This window comes from Schistocerca cancellata, chromosome 2 (genome assembly GCF_023864275.1).
Source record: "Schistocerca cancellata isolate TAMUIC-IGC-003103 chromosome 2, iqSchCanc2.1, whole genome shotgun sequence".
Classification (NCBI taxonomy): domain Eukaryota; kingdom Metazoa; phylum Arthropoda; class Insecta; order Orthoptera; family Acrididae; genus Schistocerca; species Schistocerca cancellata.
The window spans coordinates 253,148,276-253,170,392 of NC_064627.1; the positions used below are offsets into that span (position 1 = coordinate 253,148,276).

Genomic DNA, 22,117 nt, shown 5'->3' on the forward strand with positions numbered 1-22,117 from the left:
TGCACAGGATAGAGTAGAATGGAGAGCATCAAACCAGTCTCAGGACTGAAGACCACAACAACAACAACAACAACAAGCTGTAACCACTCGTCAAATTCAGCCTCTGTGTGTTTCTACCGTACCTTTAAAAAAATGTTACCTGACTATCTGCAGCCACCCTTAAAGGATAGCCAGTTTCACGACAAGCTCCACGACAGACTGTTCCACATTTTCTTGCGTGCCATCACATTCCATCAGTTCTCATAGTCCCCTTAGACCAATATGAGTCCATATGCATTCTTTAAGGCTGGATACCTAGCTGGACGTCCTGCATGGTTTGTAACTCCCGAGGAGTTCGCCTTCGATCTTGACGGTGCGAGCTTTTGTGATCACTATGGTGCGCCATTTTTTCATTCAGTGTTCATGGTGCAAGTTAACGGTTTGATCTGAACATTTATTAAATGTCGAAGACGTCCATTTTGTGAAGTGTAGTACGTGGGTCCCATAGAAGGCTGGTCTCTGCACCTCCCTGCTACTCGTTTTCTGTCGACCTCCTAATGCGCACGGTGAGTCATTAGCAGCTAATATTTTCCTGTTGTAACTGTTAACACAACACTTTCTAAGGGCCTTGCTAAAGACTGAACTCACGACCGCGCATTCAGTGGGTTCCTTGTTAGAGAGATTCATTCTTACTGGTTTTGCTTGTTCAAAATCATTCTGTCATGCGTGCAGATGCAGAACACATGGTTAGTTCATGCTGCTAGTTCGGTGAAATCTCGTTTTGTCAGGAGCGGTGAATTCAATAAAGAGACGCACAGCGTGGCTAGCAAGCGTCAATGAACATTTCGGCTCTAACAAAAGTTGTTCCCCATGACTAGGTCGATAAACCTAGACACTGACTCTGTGCAACTGTAACACATACGGTGCGTTTGTGCTGTGTGTGACTCTTGAGGAATTAATCTATGATGCTGTCTTTTAAAGAAATTCTATTGGTTGGCGTGCAACTGCCTTAAAAACAAAAAACTGGACCTGTTTTACGTACCGTAAAAAGCTCACCGACTTCCCGTCCCCAGTCTGTATGAGTGGAGAAGGAAAAAAATACGGAAGCGTGACCTGAACATAAACGCAACGCTAGCTTCTCTTTGCAAAGTAGCACCAGCCAGCAAGATGAGGCGGAAGGCGTCAGTCGTGGAGAAAGGAGAAAGCGTCATTACTCCATCCTTTGTCGGTCCCCTAACAACCCCCCCCCCCCCTCAACCCCTTCTCTGACACTTTTCCGCTTCGCCGTTTAAGCGCTTGTCATTTCCATCCTCCTGCCGAATGGACGGAGCTACGAGGACCAAATTCAGTTAACCCCTTTGACACGGTAGCCCACCTTTTCTTCGTAATTTTGTCGTTTCGCTTCCGAGAAATTAGGTACGTTATCGTAAAACGGTGTTCCTTTTGACTTTGCCGTTAACGACGTGAAAGTGTGAGTAGGAATTTGCATTTAATCGGGGCGTAAAATTATATTTGACGGTCGCGTGATACAGGTATATATGCCGACGCGATACTGTCGCCTACAGCATTACCCTCCGTTACGTTGGACTGCGAGCGTATGCGAATAATTACGTTGAAGAAAAGAGAAGGGAATGGGAAGCAACAGCGCAAGCTGTTTCATGTCCACCCACCCTCCCACACACACACACACACACACACACACACACACACACACAGCAGATCGTGTGCTATGCCCTGGTTTTGCGTTGTTCTTATCAGTGCTGCGCTAACTCAGATTATTAATAGTTTCTCACCGATTGAGGTGTCTTCTCGTACGACGACGAGGCTATGGTTGTTTTGGTTGTGTATGAAGTACCACTGGGCTGTGCCCGTCTGACTTCAGAATGCGCTAGGGGTTTACGTGAAGATGAGGGATTGGGTTGTGTGCCTGTTTTCTGTGTGTAAGCTTGTGTTTGATGTTTTATGTATGTTATTGGTCCCTAAAGAGGCGTGTAAGGGTTTATTTTTAGCGGTTGTGAGAAGCTTCTGGTGGCTCGTTCCCTAAATTATGAATGAGCAAGTGGGGCGAAGTTCGTGTTGTTTCGTAAAATTTTGTGGATTTGTCTTGAATAAGTGTGTAAATGGTGGGTTGGCCTAGAAAGTCTCTTATGTGTGTGCGCTTGAGATGACACAGTAAACTTTGTTCTGGAGACGTTGCAGTCGGGATAAGTGTGCCTGACGCCATAGACCATACTTCCGAGCCATACAAGATGACGGGAAGTATGAGCCATCGCCAGAGGAGGAGTTTGCACTGAGTGGTTATTCTGTCGCCTTTCAGCAGAAATTGGCGCAGCCTTTGTTTGCTGCGGTGGTGAGGTGCCTGTTCCATGTTAGGCGTCGATCTATTTCGAGGTATTTAACTGAATTTCGGCTGGTCCCGGCGGAGGTTCGAGTCCTCCCTCGGGCATGGGTGTGTGTGTTTGTCCTTAGGATAATTTAGGTTAAGTAGTGTGTAAGCTTAGGGACTGATAACCTTAGCAGTTAAGACCCATAAGATTTCACACACATTTGAACATTTAACTGAATTTCTCCAAGTTATCTCTTTACCACCAATGGTGAGTTGACGATCAGTGAGCTTGATTTTGGGGGTGAAACAGATCGCCTGGCACTTGATAAGATTGATCTTTATTTTCCAGCGGTTGCATCACTGCGTAATCTTATCGAGATGTTATTGGCGATGGCGATGTGTAAGGAGTAGGCTGCGACTGCTTCTGTACATGGCGGCGTCATCTGCATAGAGAGCAATCTCTCCGCCTGTCTGCCTTTATATGGTATAAAGGACAGGACCTAAAACCGAACGTTGCGAGATTCCCGCCGCAATCCGTCATGTCTAGCTGGACTTGTCTCCGTTCCTTACGAAGAACTGATGTTCTGTAAGGAAGGAATCAATGACCCAGATTATGTGAACTGGGCACCCTACCTGATCTAGTCTGTAGATTAGACCATCGTGGCAGACGCGGTCAAATGCTTTTTCTATATCCAGAAACATTGCTCCTTCCCGTACGAGGGGTATTCACAAGGTTACAATAGTCAGCTCGAAAAAATAAATTAACGTTATTAAGTTTTCGTTTCTTTGTTGCTACATGTCTGCAGTCCTAGTACACACCGAGCAAGGGGGCGCAGTGGTTAACACACTGGCATTCGGGAGGACGACGGTTCAATGCCGCGTCCTGCCATCCTGATTTAGGTTTTCCGTGATTTCCCTAAATCGCTCCAGGCAAATGCCGGGATGGCTCCTTTGAAAGGGCACGGCCGAATTCCTTCCCGTCCTTCGCTAACCCGATGAGATCGATGACCTCGCTGTTTGGTCTCTTCTCCCAAAACAACCCAACCCCAACCTTGGTATACTTTAAAATTTCCACGTCACAGTTCCGCAGCTTCCTGCTACAGCAGCCGAAACAAGAAAATGGCACAGCTCCTTAACAAAAGTGGAGATGGGCAGCGCCATTTTGGTTAGCGGAAAGCTACGGAACTGTGACGCGGAGATTTCAGAGTGTACCAACGTTGAAAAACTTAAAGCATAATTTAATTTTTTCGAGGTGTCTGATTCACTGATTGAAACACTGTAGTCGCATTCGAGAGAGGTGGACTTCAGATTCACTGGGGATTATCCTGATTTGTGTTTCTCGTAGCTTCCAAAAGTGACTTAAGACGAACACCGCGCTAGTTCTGCGGAGAAGGGCATGGTTTATTTCCTTACCATCATTCTATTATTACCGTTGGAGTTCGGCCTATGATGACTTCGCCGCCTACGGGACCTTAACACCTAATCTTCCTGCCTTTGTACCATACCCAGGCTACTTGATAGTGTGTTCTCACAAATATTTTTTTTCTCCGTGTTTACACAACGTCGAGGTTAATACGTGTCTCCTCTGTTTTTAGGTTCGTGGAGCATCTTCGAGAACCGTCGCATGCTGTTTTACGAAAACTGTAAGTGCAACCCTTGTTTCGTATTTTTCTGTTAATAGACGTACGTAATTTTGTGACAGGTTTCAAATGTCGATTACTGGTGCTTGACGATCCCAGATACTTGGACAGATATTTTCATGAATCATGACTTGGCCTGCTCGCTGTATCATACTTATTTGGATTACATAGTATGCAAATTACCTGAAGTACTTTTTCACCCAAATAAACAATATGTTTGAGCCAAATTAATCCGCATTCCAGAAAAAAAACTCGTAAGGAATTACTGCGTAGTTCTCCTGTACTGCAGTTATATGAAAATAAACGTGAGAAACACAAACTGTAGTGAATCTGTAAGAAACAAAGCAAGACAGCAAATTTTATGTCATACGAAGATTCTGCAAAAAGCGGTCTTCACAAACATAAATATTTCTTACAAAAACTGGGGCGAACTAATGTCAGAGATTAATAGTCTGTATAAAATCAAATGGTCGCCAGAGTAAAAATCTGCACTTCAACCAGAAGTTGCGAGACATTTTAAAACTAAATCTATTCTTTTTACGCTATATAATTTAGAGAAATACTTCTGATAAATGATGTAAAAATTTTGTAATTGTTACTGTTTTAGTAGTCGTCCAGTTATATCTTGCTAGGCTCATTTCAATGATTTTTACGCCCTCAAAGGCCCTATAGTTCATATAGTCACTCCATCCACCAATTACGGTACAGGTCTGTCGCATGATTCACACATTGCCACTCTCAGAGCTAATCTGTGTCTGGATCCTCGGTCTGTTGCAAATATATATTAAGGCACCCATTTTAGAGCCCACGCTTAGTAGACTTTTTAGCTTCGATTGGTCGTTCCCGTCATATCCCTGAATACGACTTCGTTCTATGGGCCAAGACTACTGAGCCACCAATGTAGACTTCGTCTAATGGTGGAGGTCTTTTCAGTCACCATGCAATAACTGGTGATAAGGCCTCTGCACAAATGTTTTCATCGAAAGAGAAACATACTGGCAAGTAATGATACACATAATCAGAAAAGCTTATGTGTTGTTGTTCCGTGGTATTGTTTTACTTTCATCTGTAAGCAGATCCGATTGGAATCTGTGAATTGTAAAAACAGTTGATGAAGGTTTCATTCCACGGCCAGAAAACTTATAAAACGTGCGACCGTTTCGAGAGGAATGCTTCTCAGCCTCGGACCCTTACCAGGTGCGATTAATTTTGGAGAAACAGCGGATCTGAGAAAGGGCTAACAGAGGACGGTACGTTTCCTCAAGGGTTCTGTTAGTAATCGCAAGGCTCTACAAGAAAGGCGTAGTGCATCATGGAGAGGTTTACTGTTGAAATTCAGAGAGCTTACGTTCGAATCAGAGTTTGGCATCGTATTACTTCCATCCCCATACGTCAGTGATCACAACAACAGAATTAGAGTTCATACGGAGGCTTACCGATAGTGGTTCTAACCGTGCGACTAGTGGTATCAGAAGTATTCTCCGCCATATACCGTACGGTGGCTTGCAAATCCTAAATCTGGAAACCTGAGACATTCAAAGGTCCACCTACAGTGTCTGTGCCACGCAACCTGATGTGCCTACCCCAACGGTTGTGGAGAATGTTACACCGTGAACACCTCGACCAAGCGCTGCCAAGCTGATACCCCAGTATTTCCCTATCTGTGGGATACTTTGATCAAAGTTGCGGTTTTGTGCAAGATTATTTTCAGTACAGAAAAGAAAACATCGCTAAAGATTAATAATTGCAGCATGACACCACGTTTGTTGGGTATGTTTCTAACATTACATCGGCAGAAGAAACACATCTGCCCGTTTCGCCACTTTCGGACTTGCAGAAAAGTCCACTCGTGAGGGGCCACGTGAGAATCACCCATGGAAAGCGCAGACGATTATTGTGCAATGACTGCAGAACGATTGGTGACGATATGGACTCAGCACAAAAGTTTGCGAAGATGAGTAGTTGTGGCTTCTTCGAAAAGATTACACCCGCTCTGACAACAACTGAAATACAAGTAGTGTGTCACCACCACAAACCGCCTCGGACAGATTACTGGAAGCTCGTTTGATATCTCGAGTTTCTCTGCATCCTTTGCAGCGGTCATTTGCTGCGGATACCACACATTAGAGGCGGAGTCCACGAGGACATTAAGTTTTGTTCAGCGAGGAGACTCGCCTCAGTCTGCGGCTGTCACACCGAAACCACTGTGTCCATAGACGATCTGGAGAATCGCACAGAAAGGAGTGATTCCCAGGCCCATACCTCCCTAAATTCTGGGATCATAGTACGAGGAGCTGTTAGATATGAAAACAGGACATTTGATTCCAGAAGGTAAGCTGAATGCTCGCCAGTATGGGACAGAAATGTTAAACTTGTTTTGTCATATCCTTCCTCACCAGGGTCAAACAAAGGCTAATGCGAGACCCCATCTGTGGTGTTCACCTTACAAACGCTTTGAGCAATGTGCGGATCCTTGACTAGCGTGCCAGGCGTCTGAATTGTCACCCACATTCGATGGGAAGACGTATGCTGTCATAGCAGTCTCCAGCCAGCAGTATTCATGAAACGACACAGCATGTGATGTGTTTCAGGCACGGCAAGAAACATCTCGAGATGACATTCCGTGGTTGTTCCCAGCTACGCGATAACACGCCTCTGGGGATAGCACACCAGGGGATGGAATGGAAATTCAGCTTAAAACCCGATACGTGATGAACAACTACACAAATTTTGATAAATATCGAATTGCTGTTCATAGTGTAGCACTTACCATATTCGTTGGTTTTGTCGCTCGTCGCACAGGCTCCCCACGGCAGGGATTTCTGGAATTTCTGTCATGCGTCCTATTCACAGCTGAAGCCACACCGACAGAAAGAGCGGACGGCTATTGTGCAATAATTGCAGAACGACTGGTGTGGATATGGACTCAGGACAAAAGTTTGCCAGCATGAGTAGGCGTGGATTCTTCGAAAAGGACTACACCCGCTCTACTTCCTGGAACGAAATTTTCATCTACTGTTTTTACGATTCGCAGATTCCAGTCGGATCATCTTACAAACGAAAATAAAACAGTACCACGGAACAGGATGTAAGCTAGCGGTACCGTCAGCCTTCAAAATAACCATCTGTCAGCTGTGGAAAATCCCAATGGTATGGTAGCAGCGAACCATCAGCACCGGTTCAGCTGTAATGTATGGAAGGGGATTACTAGCTATCGATTCTTGACCGTGGAGTTAAAACGTACAACAAAGATAACGTTCCAATGTTCTGGTGTTTCCTCATGCACGTTTTCGATCACTGAAATCCACGCTGTCAAAGATTTTTTTAATCTCTAGCGTCATTTTTCCGTATTTCTCTACGAACATATTTCCGATGCCCGTATTACCTTTCTTTGTTCCTTAATCTGAGAAATTTTGCACAATGGGTGCTTCTTGGAATAGGAATGTCTGCTTGTGTCTGTATATGTGCGGAAGGATATGTTTGTGTGTGCGAGTGTATACCTGTCCTTTTCCCCCGTAAGGTAAGTCTTTCCGCTGCCGGGACTGGAATGACTCCTTACCCTCTCCCTTAAAACCCACATCCTTTCGTCTTTCCCTCTCCTTCCATCTTTCCTGATGAAGCAACCGTTGGTTGCGAAAGCTTGAATTTAGTGTGTGTGTTTGTGTTTATTTGCGTGTCTATCAACATACCAACGCTTTCGTTTGGTAAGTTACATCATCTTTGTTTTTAGATATATTGCCGGCCGAAGTGGCCGAGCGGTTCTAGGCGCTTCAGTTTGGAACAGCGCGACCGCTACGGTCTCGGGTTCGAATCCTACTTCGGGCAGGATGTCCTTAGGTTAGTTAGGTTTAAGTAGTTCTAAGTTCTAGGGGACTGATGACCTCAGACGTTAAGGCCCAAAGTGCTCAGAGCCATTTTTAGATATATTTTTCCCACGTGGAATGTTTCCCTCTATTATATATATATATCAGTTCATAATATCCAGTATTACAAATTTACTCTTTCTGGCGGACACATGTCCAGATCGTCCGCTCTTAAAATTCTGCCATCTCTCTCCCCACATCCACCACTGCTGGCGGCTCACCTCCAACTGCGCAACGCTACGCGCTGTTGACATCCAACTGCCCAAACACTACAATAGCGAATATTTCAACTATGCCAACCAGCCACAGACTGCACACAGCACAGTCAGTGATTTTCATACAAAGCGCTACGTGGCGTTACCAACATAAAAACCTCAACAGCCTACTTACAAGATTTCCGTGCTTTTTTATCATTAGTCACAATTGACAATTAACATAGTTCTTACACGGATTTCTGTTTTCATAAATTCCTTTTCAAGAAATTTGCAACTCTCGAATCGATCCAGCTGTTAAATCGTGCAAGTAGGATCTAACCGAAGTTCTCTAATTCAAAGCATTTCTAATTATATTAGTGTGTGCAGTTACTCGAACCGGTTCAGATGAATCGTATGTAACATAATTATTTCAAACAGTTGCAGTCGACACCTTGAGTAATCAATTGGTCTCAGGTGGAGGGCGACAAAGAGGTAGCACAACAGCTTGGAATCGATCTTTGATACAGATGCGACATCACAGACAGGGCTGCTGTGACTGTGTTGCCGGAGTGGCGTTTGGTACATCAGCCCTGGCCACCGCAGCAGACAGCAGATGGGGCAGAGGTGGGCAGGGGCCGCCTCTCAGGGCTGCAGATCACGCTCAGCAAACGCAACACGTCCGCCCGCGGCCGAGGCGGAGCCCGGCGCTAGCTCCTGTTTCCTGCGCTCTGTGCCTTAATAGCCGCCCGCGTCCTCTGAATTACAAATGTGACTCCGAGAATTCTACATAGCTCCCCTGAACAGAGTCAGTTCTTCCTTGGACCTTTATCGATACAATCGCAATTCTTTTAATGTAACATCGGAGACAATGAAATAGTCTGTTATTTATTATCGTCAGTCCTTAGACTGATACAATGTATCGCGCCACAAATCCTTCACTTGTGGTAATTTCCTTGTCTCGAAGCAGCACTTGCGCCCTGGTAGCTGAGTGGTCAGCGCGACGGATTGTCAATCCTAAGAGCCCGGGTTCGATTCCCGGCTGGGTTGGAGATTTTCTCCGCTCAGGGACTGGGTGTTGTGTTGTCCTAATCATCATCATTTCATCCCCATCGACGCGCAGGTCGCCGAAGTGGCGTCAAATCGAAAGACTTGCACCAGGGGAGCGGTCTACCCAACGGGAGGCACTCGTCACACGCCATCATCATCATCATCATCACTGAATTATTTGGGGATATTCAATGAGGTGACAGAAGTCATGGGATACCTCCTAATATCGTGTCGGACCTAATTTTTCCCCGTGTAGTCCAGCAATGGACTAAACAAGTTGTTGAAAGTCACTTGCGAAAATATCGAGCCATGCTACCTCTACAGCACATTGGCGAAATTGTTGCCGGTGCAGGTGTTTGTTCACAAACTGACATCTCGGTTATGTCTCATCAACGTTTGCTGACATTAATGTTGAGCGATCTGGTGGCGAAATCATTCGATAGAATTGTCCAGAACGTTCTTCAAACCAGTCGTGAACAACTGTGGCCTGGAGACATGGCATTGTCATCGACAAAAATGTTATCGTTTTATAGGATCATGAAGTCCGCGAATGGCTGTAAATGGTCTCCAGATCAATGATCCATTCAGTTGGACCAAAGGACCCAGTCCAGTCCATGTAAACACAGTCAACACTTTTATGGAGCCACCACCATCTTGCACAGTGCCTCGTTGCCAAATTGGGTCTATGGCTTCGTGGGGTCTGTGCCACACTGGAACCGTACCGTCAACTCTTGCCAACTGAACTAGGGAGTAATCTGACTAGGCGAAGGTTTTCGAGCAATCTAGTGCCCAATCGATATGGTCACGAGCGTAGGAGAGGCGCTGCAGGCAATGTCGATCTGCTAGCAAAACGACCTGAATCCGTCGTCTGCTGCTATAGCGCATTAACACAAAATTTCCCCACAGTGTGCTGTAACGGATACGTTCGTCGTGCGTCCCACACTGAATTCTGCTGTATTTCAAAGGGCGTTGCTTGTCTATTAGAACTTAGAATACTACGCAGACGCCGCTGCTCTCGGTCGTTAAGTGAAGGCTGTGCTGTGCGTCGCGAGAAGTAATGCCTGACATTTGGTATTTTCAACACACTATTGACACTATGGATCTCGGAATATTGAATTCCCTAACGATTTACAAAACGCCACGTTCCACGCTTCTAGCTCCAACTACCATTTCTCGTTCGAAGTCTGTTAATTCCCATCGTGCGGCTATAATCAAGTCTGAAGCCTTTTCACATGAATAACCTGAGTACAAATGAGAGCTCTGCCAATGCACTGTCCTTTTATACATTGTGTATGCGATACTACCGCCATCTGTATGCGTGCATATCGCTAGCCCATGAGTTTTGTCACCGCCTTCGTAGCTCAGTGGTCAGCGTGTCTGGGTGCTATGTGGAGGACGCGAATTCGACTCACGGTACTGTTAGGGATTTTGCCTGGTGGGTGTACTGGAAGGGGGTGCACTCAGCGTCCTCATACCAACCGAGCAACTCCAAGGCCGGGAGAGCGATATGCTAGCTGCATGCTACTCCGAACGGAGTCCAAATGAAATCTTTTTTTTTTCCTTCACACTTCCATCTAATACCACTTCCTATCATCCTGTTGCTTCTTGTCGCTGTTTTCTGTATGTTCCTTTCTTTACCGATTCCACGGGAAACCATCTCATTTCATCATTTTTCTATAGCACCACATTTAACTCTCTTAGATTCTCTTCGTTTCTAGTTTTTGCAGTCTGTTATTCACATTCCTACAATGCTGCAGCCCAAACGTACACCCTCAGATATTCCTTCCTCACGTAAAGGCGGAAGACTGATATTAGTATATTAGGGATACTCTCTGTACCTGTGCTGCTGTTCTTTTAAGTCCTGTTTCCCGGCGGGGTCAGGGATTTTCTCTGCCTCGTGATGGCTGGGTGTTGTGTGCTGTCCTTAGGTTAGTTAGGTTTAAGTAGTTCTAAGTTCTAGGGGACTGATGACCATAGCTGTTAAGTCCCATAGTGCTCAGAGCCATTTGAACCATTTGAAGTCCTGTTTGCTTCGTCCGTCTCCAATTGCTTTCAAGATAGCGCCACTTATTAACTTTAGGGTCACCAACTTTCATGTTCAGTTTGCCGTTAATCTCGTTTCTGAAACTTCTCATTAATTTCGTGTTTCTTCGGTTTACTCTCAATCTATAGACTCTTCACTCCATTCTCAACAGGCCCCGCACTTCTCGTTCACCGAGGACAGCAGTGTCTTAAGCAAATCTTAACGTTGATATCTTTTCATCCTGAATTTTAATCCCATTATTTCCGTCATTCGTACATCTATGTACAGACTGAACAGTAAGGACGAAAGACAACATCCCAATGTAACACTTTTTCTTTTTTTTTTTTTAACCGCTTACTTGGTTCTTGGTCTTCCATTTTTATTGTTCCCTCTTGGTTCTTGTACATATTGTACGAGTATGTTATCCATTTTTTCCTATAGGTTACTCCCTTTCTTCTAAGGATTGCGGACATCTTGCACCGTTTCCGATATCTTTACCGTTCTGAAATCCAAACTTATTGCCATCGAACTGCTCGTTTCTTTCTCTTTTTGTTCACAAAAAAAATAATGTTCTCCTTCATTGCGTGTAGGAACGTAGCAGTTCAGTATCTGATATTATCTTCTAGCTGGCTACGCCAAAGAAAATTCCAGAACTGCCATGTGGCTGTCCTCTCATATCCAGATTAAGGTTTCCCGCGGTTTCCTTGAATAGCTTAAAGGGCCAAGGTTATCGCCAATTCCGTGCTTTGTGAGTGTCCAGATTGAGCTTGTGATCCACCTCGGCGGTCCGAAAAACCGTAACTTTCTTTCCACCTTTCATTACAATAACGAGATATTGACACTTGTACTAGAAAACAATGGAAGCGATGCAGTGAAGTCACTCTCACGTAGTGTAAACATTGCAACTTTATTGAATGTTGAACTTTTGTTACTTATTTTCTACCGGTCACAAAGTAGCTTGGTCCGACAATAACAACTACAGTAAATGAGCAAGGTAGAACGCACGATTATCGCTAGCAGAGGGCGAAGTCCTCGTCGACACTTCAGGAGCAGTTTTCCAGTAGGAGAACGGACCGTTTCGTTCAATAAAGCCACCACCAATTATATTTTCTTCAGTCTTCGACTAAGGCAGTTGTTCGCGTCTAATGAATCCGTAGTGATACTCTTTCACTGTCAACTGAGTTATTTTCGCTTACTGTAAACATAACATCCACTGCTGAATAAACACCACGTTTAGACTTTTCCGTTCGTCAAGGTATTCGACTGTAGGCACTTAAGTTGCACTTGTGAATTTTCTGATATCGTCAACCGATGTTCTGTTTGACTGTTACCTCAGTCTTTTCTTATGTCGTGGAATCCAGCAACGAACATACTTGATGCACGTCCTCCCATCCTTTCATTCACTTGGCTGTATGCCCTGATCGTCTCCATTTCATTTTGACTACAGTTAATAACTTACGCTCCGTTCTGTTCCTGATCAATTTCTTTGTTTTTCTGTCACCCCTCCCAACTAATAATCCCTAGAATGTATCTCTGCATTGCTAGATGGGCAGTCATCAGTTTTTGAATTATTTTCACATTAAAAGTACATGACACATTACCATCAGCCACTGCTGGCAGTAAACTCTCTTTTTCAGAAATGTGAAAAGTTTCATTCTGAAAGTCCCATTTAGCTTACCAAAAACAACGAGGCCACTTTCCTGTTCATTGTCTCTACTTGTCCAAAAATTTCAGTTGCCTTATTCTGAAAACTTTGATATGTTTGATGTGTTTTAGTCTACTTTGGAGTGCACTCCAGTGTTCTATAGTCCTTAGCATACAGATAAACAGTTGTTTGCACGCCTTGCTTGCCTGACTTTCTCCATCACATCGGCTGGCCCAGCCCACGCTCTCTGTCTGGTGTCGCCGTGCATCAGCGCTGCTCACTCACTGGTGATGTAATTCTTCGCATTTTTCTGAACCTAACAGATAAAGTTCAACCGATTGTCGCATCACAACTCTGTCAAATTTTTATTTCTTCGTCGATAGTGACCTCCGCATGATGGCCAGTATTTGATTGAACTGCTTGCATCTACAAATTGAAAACGGAAATTGTAAATATCTCTCGAAATCAGAGGGTGTGCACTTGGCAACTGTTATGAAATACACCGTGTATGCAGGGTAAAGAATTTCCTCCAAAAAGCTTCAAAAATTGTTCAGGGATATTTTCTGAGTGTTTTGGTTGAAGAGACCTGTGGTCTCCAGTGCCACGTTACAATTATGCAGTTATAACTTACTCGGTTTGTTATCCCTGTACCTTTGTTTTTGTGAAAACAACTGGACGAAAAATACCTGTAATATACACTCACCAAAACGTACAACACATAACGTAGTGGAGTGCTAGGACCCTCGGAAGGTGCAAAAGCACTGTAGTCTTGTGTGGTTGCAGCGGCTGCATGAGCAGCTCAACATGACGTTGTACCACTCTTCCACTGCATTCTGTGAATATATACAGCAACTGCAGATCGGTGCACTCTTCATCACGGAACCTACACATATTGCTGTGTATCACTGTTAATCTGCAACTACTGCTGCAGGGAAATTAAACTCAGTAGTAAGTTACTGAATAAAATCGTGAAAATGAAGAGCAAAATCAGCTTTACTGTAATCAACAGCAAGCACCGTGAGTGAATGGAAAAGTTTGTTCCGAAACAATACATATAATACACACTATCGACATTGATAAGTGGAGATAAGGATTCAAATGAAATGAAGTTACTCAATATCGGGTTGCCTACACTTAGTTGGGGTTGAGAGTCACGTATATTTCTTTAAAGTACATCAAACCACTACTTATGTAAACTGCATAAAAGACTGTAGGAATGTGATTTATTAAGCGTGTGCGAGTAGTGGTTTTCATGTGATTTATGTAAAAGATGATTTGTTATGGTAACATTAAATACTGAAATTACAAACATAACGATGACATATATAGTGTTACGGTTCTAAGTGCAGATTTTATGATCATTTGTACTTTAATATGTACCAACTTCAGTGTGTTAGTTATTTTCCCTCTGCTCCTAAAACTCTTCATGCCAACTCGTCACGTGATTTCCTATCTGTTAGTTGCCCATTAAGTGGCATACACCTACACTATGTGATCAAGAGTATCCGGACACCTGGCTGAAAATGACTTACAAGTTCGTGGCGCCCTCCATCGGTAATGCTGGAATTCAAAATGGTGTTGGCCCACTCTTAGCCGGCCGGTATGGCCAAGCGGTTAAAGGCGCTTCAGTCTGGAACCGCGTGACCGCTACGGTCGCAGGTTCGAACCCTGTCCCGGGCATGGATGTGTGTGATGTCCTTAGGTTAGTTAGGTTTAAGTAGTTCTAAGTTCTAGGGGACTGATGACCTCAGATGTTAAGTCCCATAGTGCTCAGAGCCATTTTTTGGCCCACTCTTAGCCTCGATGACAGCTTCCACTCTCGCAGGCATACGTTCACTCAAATACTGAAAGGTTTCTTGGGGAATGGCAGCCCATTCTTCAAGGAGTGCTGCACTGAGGAGAGGTATCGATGTCGGTCGGTGAGGCCAGACACGAAGTCGCCGTTCCAAAACATCCCAAAGATGTTCTACAGGATTCAGGTGAGAACTCTTAGCAGGCCAATACATTACCGGGGTGTTATTGACGTGTAACCACTCCGCCACAGGCCGTGCATTATGAGCAGGTGCTCGATCGTGTTGAAAGCTGCAGTCGCCATCCTGGAATTGCTCCTCGACAGTGGGAAGCAAGCAGGTGCTTAAAACGTCAATGTAGGCCCGTGCTGTGTTAGTGCCACGCAAAACAACAAGGGGTGGAAGTCTCCTCCATGAAAAACACTACCACACCATAACACCACGGCCTAAGAATTTTACTGTTGGCACTACACACGCTGGTAGATGACGTTCACTGGGCATTTGCCATACCCACACCTCGCCATCGGATCGCCACATTGTGTAGCGTGATTCGTCACTCGACACAAGGTTTTCCACTGTTAGATCGTCCAATGTTTACGCTCCTTACACCAAGTGAGGCGTCGTTTGGCATTTACCGGCGTAATGTGTGGCTTACGAGCAGCCGATCGACCTTGAAATCAAAGTTTTGTCACCTCCTGGCTGTCATGACCCTGATACAGTTTGGAATTCCTGTGTGATGGTCTGGAGAGATGTCTGCCTGTTACACATTATGACCCTCTTCAACCGTCGGCGGTCTCTGTCTCAGTCACTTGACGAGTTCGGCCTGCACGTTTTTGTGGTGTACGTGTCCCTTCTCTTTTCCACTTCACTATCACATCGGCAACAGTTGCCCTAGAGATGTTTAGGAGAGTGGAAATCTTGCTTACAAAGGTATGACACAAGTGGCACCCAATCAGCTGCCCACGTCCGAAGTCCGTGAGTTCCGCGGAGCGCCACATTCTGCTCTCTCACGATGTCTAATGACTTCTGAGGTGGCTGATATGGAGTACCTGGAAGTAGGTGGCAGCACAATGCGTCTAATATGAAAAATGTATGTTTTGGGGGTGTCCGGATACTTTTGATCACATAACTTATCAGTATAGATTAACCGTATTGAGTCCACGATGGGTCGCGAAATGGAATCCGCAGTGAAAAATTCGATGAAACTTTGTGCGGGTGTATTAGGCAGTGTGTTTAGTGTGTCCACAGATAGCGTCAGATCGACGTCTTCTTTCTGATCGCACAGTGAGAGCGTACAGATGCCTCGAAAGTAATATCTCCCTCTCTCCCCCCCCCCCCCCCCGAAGTATTGGTGCCTGCCGTGATATTTCGCCTGATTTCCTGCAACAGCACGTACATTACTGTCTCGCGTTTTCTTTTTCGTGGCAGGCCTCGGCCGCACACAGCAGGGACAATGAGGAGCTCTTGCAGCGTTTTCGATGGGAATGGTTTGACCACCCACCATGCATCCCGCACTTGGCTCCCCCTGATTTTTTATCTCTACTCAAATGAACCGCTGATTATGATGACAACATTTTGCCGCAGAAAAGAAGCTCCAGTCCGCCGTAGAAAATTGTTGGAAAGCACAGGCCTACGACAGATGTCCAAGTCGGAGCGTGGTGTATGTAGAGAAGTAGATGGAAATTGTTGCTAACTCTTGCAAATAAAACAGTTTTGATTTTGACTGTGGTTTCCATTCGCGGCAGATCTTTCCTTATTTTCCGAATATGCCTCGTAAAATTATTAGTCAAAAAATGAAGTAAATACTGATGCAATGTGTGGTGTCACCGCCAGACACCACACTTGCTAGGTGGTAGCCTTTAAATCGGCCGCGGTCCGTTAGTATACGTCGGACCCGCGTGTCGTCACTGTCAGTGATTGCAGACCGAGCGCCGCCACACGGCAGGTCTAGAGACAGATCCTAGCACTCGCCCCAGTTGTACAGCCGACTTAGCCAGAGATGGATCACTGACAACTACGCTCTCATTTGCCGAGACGATAGTTGGCATAGCCTTCAGCTACGTCATTTGCTACGACCTAGCAAGGCGCCATAGCATTTGATATTGAGATTACAACATGTACCGTCAACAGCGATGTACACCAATTGTGGATTAAAGTTAAGTATTATATCAACTTCGTACTTTATTTGCTACTATTAATTCCCTTAACTGTTCCAGACCTCACGCCAGTCAGCGTGTAATTAAACGCGTGCATTTCGGCCTCCTCTAGCAACACTTCACAATGTTGTTCAGTGTACTGTCTTCAGTCATCAATAAGAAAATCTGCTCTTATAACCCTAATACCCTGTATATACATATCCGTTACTTTTTAAGGTTTTGAGTTGTGCTGAAGCACAATTTAGAAGAATTTCACTTTATAATATCCATACTATCGAAACTGAAGTAGTGAATCTTACAAATAACTTCACAGTCAAAAGCGTGGATGATACACTATAAAATATCCTCGGTAATGAGCAATCGTAGGCACAGTTCACTAACATAAAAAAACTCAGGAAATATTCTTCAACGACCTCCAAAATTTAGTCTATGCAGCTCAGGTTCACCGTGTGTATTTTGAAGTTTAAAATCTTTTTATCTGATTTCTGTACCGAACACACACTCAAAACCGCAGCTCTTGCTTTAGTTGGCATCAAATAGCGACATCTTCATTTTTTTGTGTTAAACAGAACAGTCTACCGTGCAGTTGGCTGTCCGCTTCAGGCAGTTCTAAGTACATCTGGGAGTGTGGGGTCGATATATTGTGACACTCCTGCTGTCATCGCGTTGTAACATTTATCCCCGCGTCACGTGAACAGGTCGTCACCAGCCACTGACTTGAAGTGTTGGCGGGTTACATGCACGGTACCGCTTTCAGTCTTGGGATTGCAGTAGCAGCAGCAGCGGTAGCGGCAGCAGGATTGTATTCCCTGGTTGCTGTTCCGGAGGGCCATTACTAATGAATCCGAAGCCGCGAGACTGACAGCGGGGTAGGAAGCCAGGCCCCACCACACGCCGCCCGTCACGCATCTACTGTACAGCTACAACTGCAGCTACGTCACGGCGACACGGGCTGCCCATTACGAGGCCGTGTTGCGCCGCCTGTCGCCACCAGCCAGTGGAATGCGCGCGGGCGCTCGTTCCGAGCGTTCCTCGCGGCTCCGCTTTCGGCCCTCCGCTACTGAGCCGCGCTGCGCAGCGTCGCGCCTCTCTCACTCTACAAACATTCATTAACATTCACAGCCGGATTAAAGTACAGGGCGCATCGTCCGTGCGACACGTAACAGACAGTCTGCATTGGCAGCTGAGGACTGACAACCCAGCATTGGAGGAATTTTACGAATCTTCTGCGTTTTTGGTCGGAGCTGTGCAGTTACCTCTGATTTATTTAACGTTTGATGGAATATGTTAGTTGTGCATCACGTGTTTCTCTCTCAGCATCAGTATCTCGTATGAACATCGACATACTACTCCATCATAAAAAGGGAAATAGTACCAGGGCCGTTCAATAAATAAAACGACACATTTTTCTTTTCTGCCAGTTTCGGTTGATAACAAGTGGAATTTGTTGTGGGACATAATGCAATATTCCCGCTTCAGCTGCTAAGTTCCGACAGGTAGAAGTACTATACGTAGGGTTCAAATTGGCATCTGTAATGGTGGTGCGTTCCAAGCAGACAACTATTAAAAAAATGTGTGTGAAATCTTATGGGACTTAACTGCTAAAGTAATCAGTCCCTAAGATTACAAACTACTTAACCTAAATTATTATAAGGACAAACAGACACACCCATGCCCGAGGGAGGACTCGAACCTCCGCCGGGATCAGCCGCTCCAAGCAGACAACTGTCATTGAGTTTCTTTTGGCGGAAAACCAGTGTACCTGCGGTATTCATAGGCGCTTGCAGAATGTCTATGGAGACTTAGCAGTGAAAAGAAGTTCTGCGACTCGCTGGGCGTGACATCTATCATCATTGTAACAAGGTTGCGCAAACCGGTCCGATTTCCCGCGTGCTGGTCGGCCGCACGCAAGTGTGGCTCCTGCAATGTTGGAACGTGCGGACACTCTCCTTCGAGGTGATCGATAGATCATAATTAAACATCTCACTGCTCAACTGGATGTCTCTGTTGGTAGTGCTGGCACACTTGCCCACCAGTTGGGGTTCTCAATTACAGTCCTTTGCTGGGAACGCATCTCTGTTACAGACGCCATTCTAAAGGCTACAATAGTACTCATACCTGTTGGAACTTAGGCGCTATGGCGGAAATATACAATTATGCACCATATTTATTAAAGACATATGCAGTACATGTCCATTCGTACCTTTATCGGATGCGCTGTAAAAATTTGAAGTAAATCGGTCAGGTACTTTTCGGGAATTTGGTAACAACGTCAAATAAGGATTTGTCTTTATAGTTGGTTGTTTGGTTTGGGGAAGGAGACCAGACAGCGTGGTCATCGGTCTCATCGGATTAGGGAAGGATGGGGAAGGAAGTCGGCCGTGCCCTTTCAGAGGAACCATCCCGGAATTGGCCTGGAGTGATTTAGGGAAATCACGGAAAACCTAAATCAGGATGGCCGGTCGCGGGATTGAACCGTCGTCCTCCCGAATGCGAGTCCAGTGTCTAACCACTGCGCCACCTCGCTCGGTCGATTTGTCTTTATATACTGTAGTAGTATAGATTACAGGTCCTGATTAAGTATAATATTGCGATACGGTATTCCTTCCTGCCATTACCGAATGATCCATTAAAACTACGGTCTTCCACAACATGTACACATCCAGCTATAAATATAACACTCACGTATTCTAAATAATTCAGGTTCCATAACAGTGAAAAGACGCTGGGTTCCTCGCCGCCTTACGGAGGACCATGAAAAGCACAGAAAGATGTTCTGTGCAGAACTGCTTGCACGTTACGAGTCTCATGGTCACAAGTTTTTGTTGAACATCGTCACATGCGACGAAACATGAGATCATGGCTTCAAACGATAAACAAAACGGCGAGCCATAGAATGGATCCAAACCGCCGCCCCCCCCCCCCCCCCCCCCCCGCCCGAGCCGCACACTCAACCGGTAAAGACATAGCGAAGGACTTCAGGGCTCTGAATTCGTTATTCTGCTTGATCTCCTCAATCATGGTACGACGATCAACTTCGAAGTGTACTGTGCTACCCTCCGGAAACTAAAGAAACGACATCAGCGTGTTTGTCGCCACAAAAATTCAAACGAACTTTTACTCCATGATAACGCCAGTCCTCGCACAATTCTGCTCATTTGAGAGGAGCTCACAAAACTTCACTGGACTGTTCTTCCTCATCTATTCTACACCCCGGATCTAGCACTCTTTCACTTCCATTTTTTTAGGCCTAGTGGAACATCCACTCCTTGGGAAGCAGTACGTGGATGATGGAGAAGTTACTGATGAAGCAAGACGTTCGCTCCCACGTCGACCAATGGACTGATACCACGCGAGCATACAGGCTCTCCCAGTAAGGTGGCGTAAGGCCGTCGCACTGAACGGATTAAGTTGAAAAATAGGATTTTGTAGCCAAAACACTGGGGAATAATATTGTACATCTGAACTCTGAATGAAACCGATGTGCTTTCAGAAAAAAAAATATGTTGCATTACTTACTGAATGCCCGTCGTAGAAATTGGCTGTGCGCTATGGACAATCGCTTTCAAGGTCAAAGTGCTGCATGTTGTTACTTCACAGTATAATAGTAGAAAACTGTCACAGAAAATATCTTTCTAAGAATGTCATGCGTGTATGTGTGTGTGTGTGTGAAATCTTACAGGACTTAACTGCTAAGGTCATCAGTCCCTAAGCTTACACACTACTTAACCTAAATTATCCTAAGGACAAACACACACACCCATGCCCGAGGGAGGACTCGAACCTCCGCCGAGACCAGCCGCACAGTCCATGACTTCAGCGCCCAAGACCGCTCGGCTAATCCCGCGCCGCAGAATGTCGTGCGTTTATAATAATAATTACTGTCCAGCAGAAAAATGGACCAGCTGACGGAACGTGGCCCCTAGAAGCTCAATTATTAAAAACAATGCAGTGTTAAATACAGAAGAAGAAATGCGTTTGTTTCTCTGACTTTCTGTATAAATGCGCTGCGAGAAACTTTTTTCTGTGACACTGTGAACATGCGAGGAAGTTCCAGGACTGTGTAAACGTAGGCTTTAAGGATCGAAGCAAAACACTCACAAAATACTTTTTTAAAAGTTCATGTAACCAATATAACACAGATGTAAAATCGCATTATAAAAAACAAATTACTACTTTCCGAAGGCGGAGTGGTTTATTTGCGTGGCGTGCTTACTTAATCATGTCACGGAGAAAAAGTGTCGATAAACCGACAAAATGCGACGTTATTTTGTTGAAAAACTGTTATAACTCGTTCCACCTAGACTGAGATTCCGAAATTTTTGCTCGTACACGCTTGAATTCATAATCAGCTAACGTTCAGTTTTTGTCCTTTAGGGCTACTGAAAACATGCGCCTCGGTGAAGCCGAACACTGTCGTTAACGAAAATGAGTTCAGAACCATTCTCCCCCTGAAAGGTTTGTACAAATGATAAAACAATTTCTTTACCATAGTGCTGTGCAATTAGCTTCTCTGGAATTGGTATCAAAGGTATACGACAGCTAAAATAAGATACCAATACGGATAAATAGATATTTCTGTTGAACCTGCTGGTCCATTCCACCATGAACAAGTTTCATTGCTCACAAGGACCGTAATTAGACACTATTTAGCCTGTTCATGCAAGTTGTTTACCTTCAAGGCATCTGCCAGTACATGGACAGCCAATGTTTGTCCTCTGCACTCAACGCGCTAACTCTGACGAGCGTTATCATCACCCTCGGTCGACCTTCGACGGTCAGGCAGTTTTATGGTACCTTTTGCAGGCCTTTGACACTGTGCTCTGGGTATCTGTTACGACGCTTCATATTACTGCTCCTGTATATTCACACTGAACCATTATCACAATTCGTTTAATTCAAACTGGGAAAACGCATTGCGTATGAAAGGTTTTCCGGAAGTCTTACTACAATACATATACAGGGTGATTCAAAAAGAATTTAAAACTCTGCAACGACAAAAGGCAGAGCTAAGCATTATCTGTCGGCGAATTAAGGGAGCTATGAAGTTTCATTTAGTTGTACATTTCCAGAATGAGATTTTCACTCTGCAGCGGAGTGTGCGCTAATATGAAACTTCCTGGCAGATTAAAACTGTGTGCCCGACCGAGACTCGAACTCGGGTCCCGAGTTCGAGTCTCGGTCGGGCACACAGTTTTAATCTGCCAGGAAGTTTCATATCAGCGCACACTCCGCTGCAGAGTGAAAATCTCATTCTGGAAACATCCCCCAGGCTGTGGCTAAGCCATGTCTCCGCAATATCCTTTCTTTCAGGAGTGCTAGTTCTGCAAGGTTCGCAGGAGAGCTTCTGTAAAGTTTGGAAGGTAGGAGACGAGGTACTGGCAGAAGTAAAGCTGTGAGTACCGGGCGTGAGTAGTGCTTCGGTAGTTCAGTTGGTAGGGCACTTGCCCGCAA

General features: G+C 45.0%; 1 protein-coding gene across 2 annotated transcripts in view; it reads left to right on the forward strand.

Moving 5' to 3' along the window:
* Positions 1-3,917: 3,917 nt before the first annotated feature.
* The window catches only part of LOC126161581 (Ig-like and fibronectin type-III domain-containing protein 1), a 666,669-nt gene continuing 648,469 nt past the window's right edge, over positions 3,918-22,117 (forward strand). For both annotated transcript variants that reach the window (XM_049917526.1, XM_049917527.1), the window contains exon 1: positions 3,918-3,948. The gene's annotated coding sequence lies outside the window, so the exon portion shown is untranslated. The remainder of the gene's footprint in view (positions 3,949-22,117) is intronic.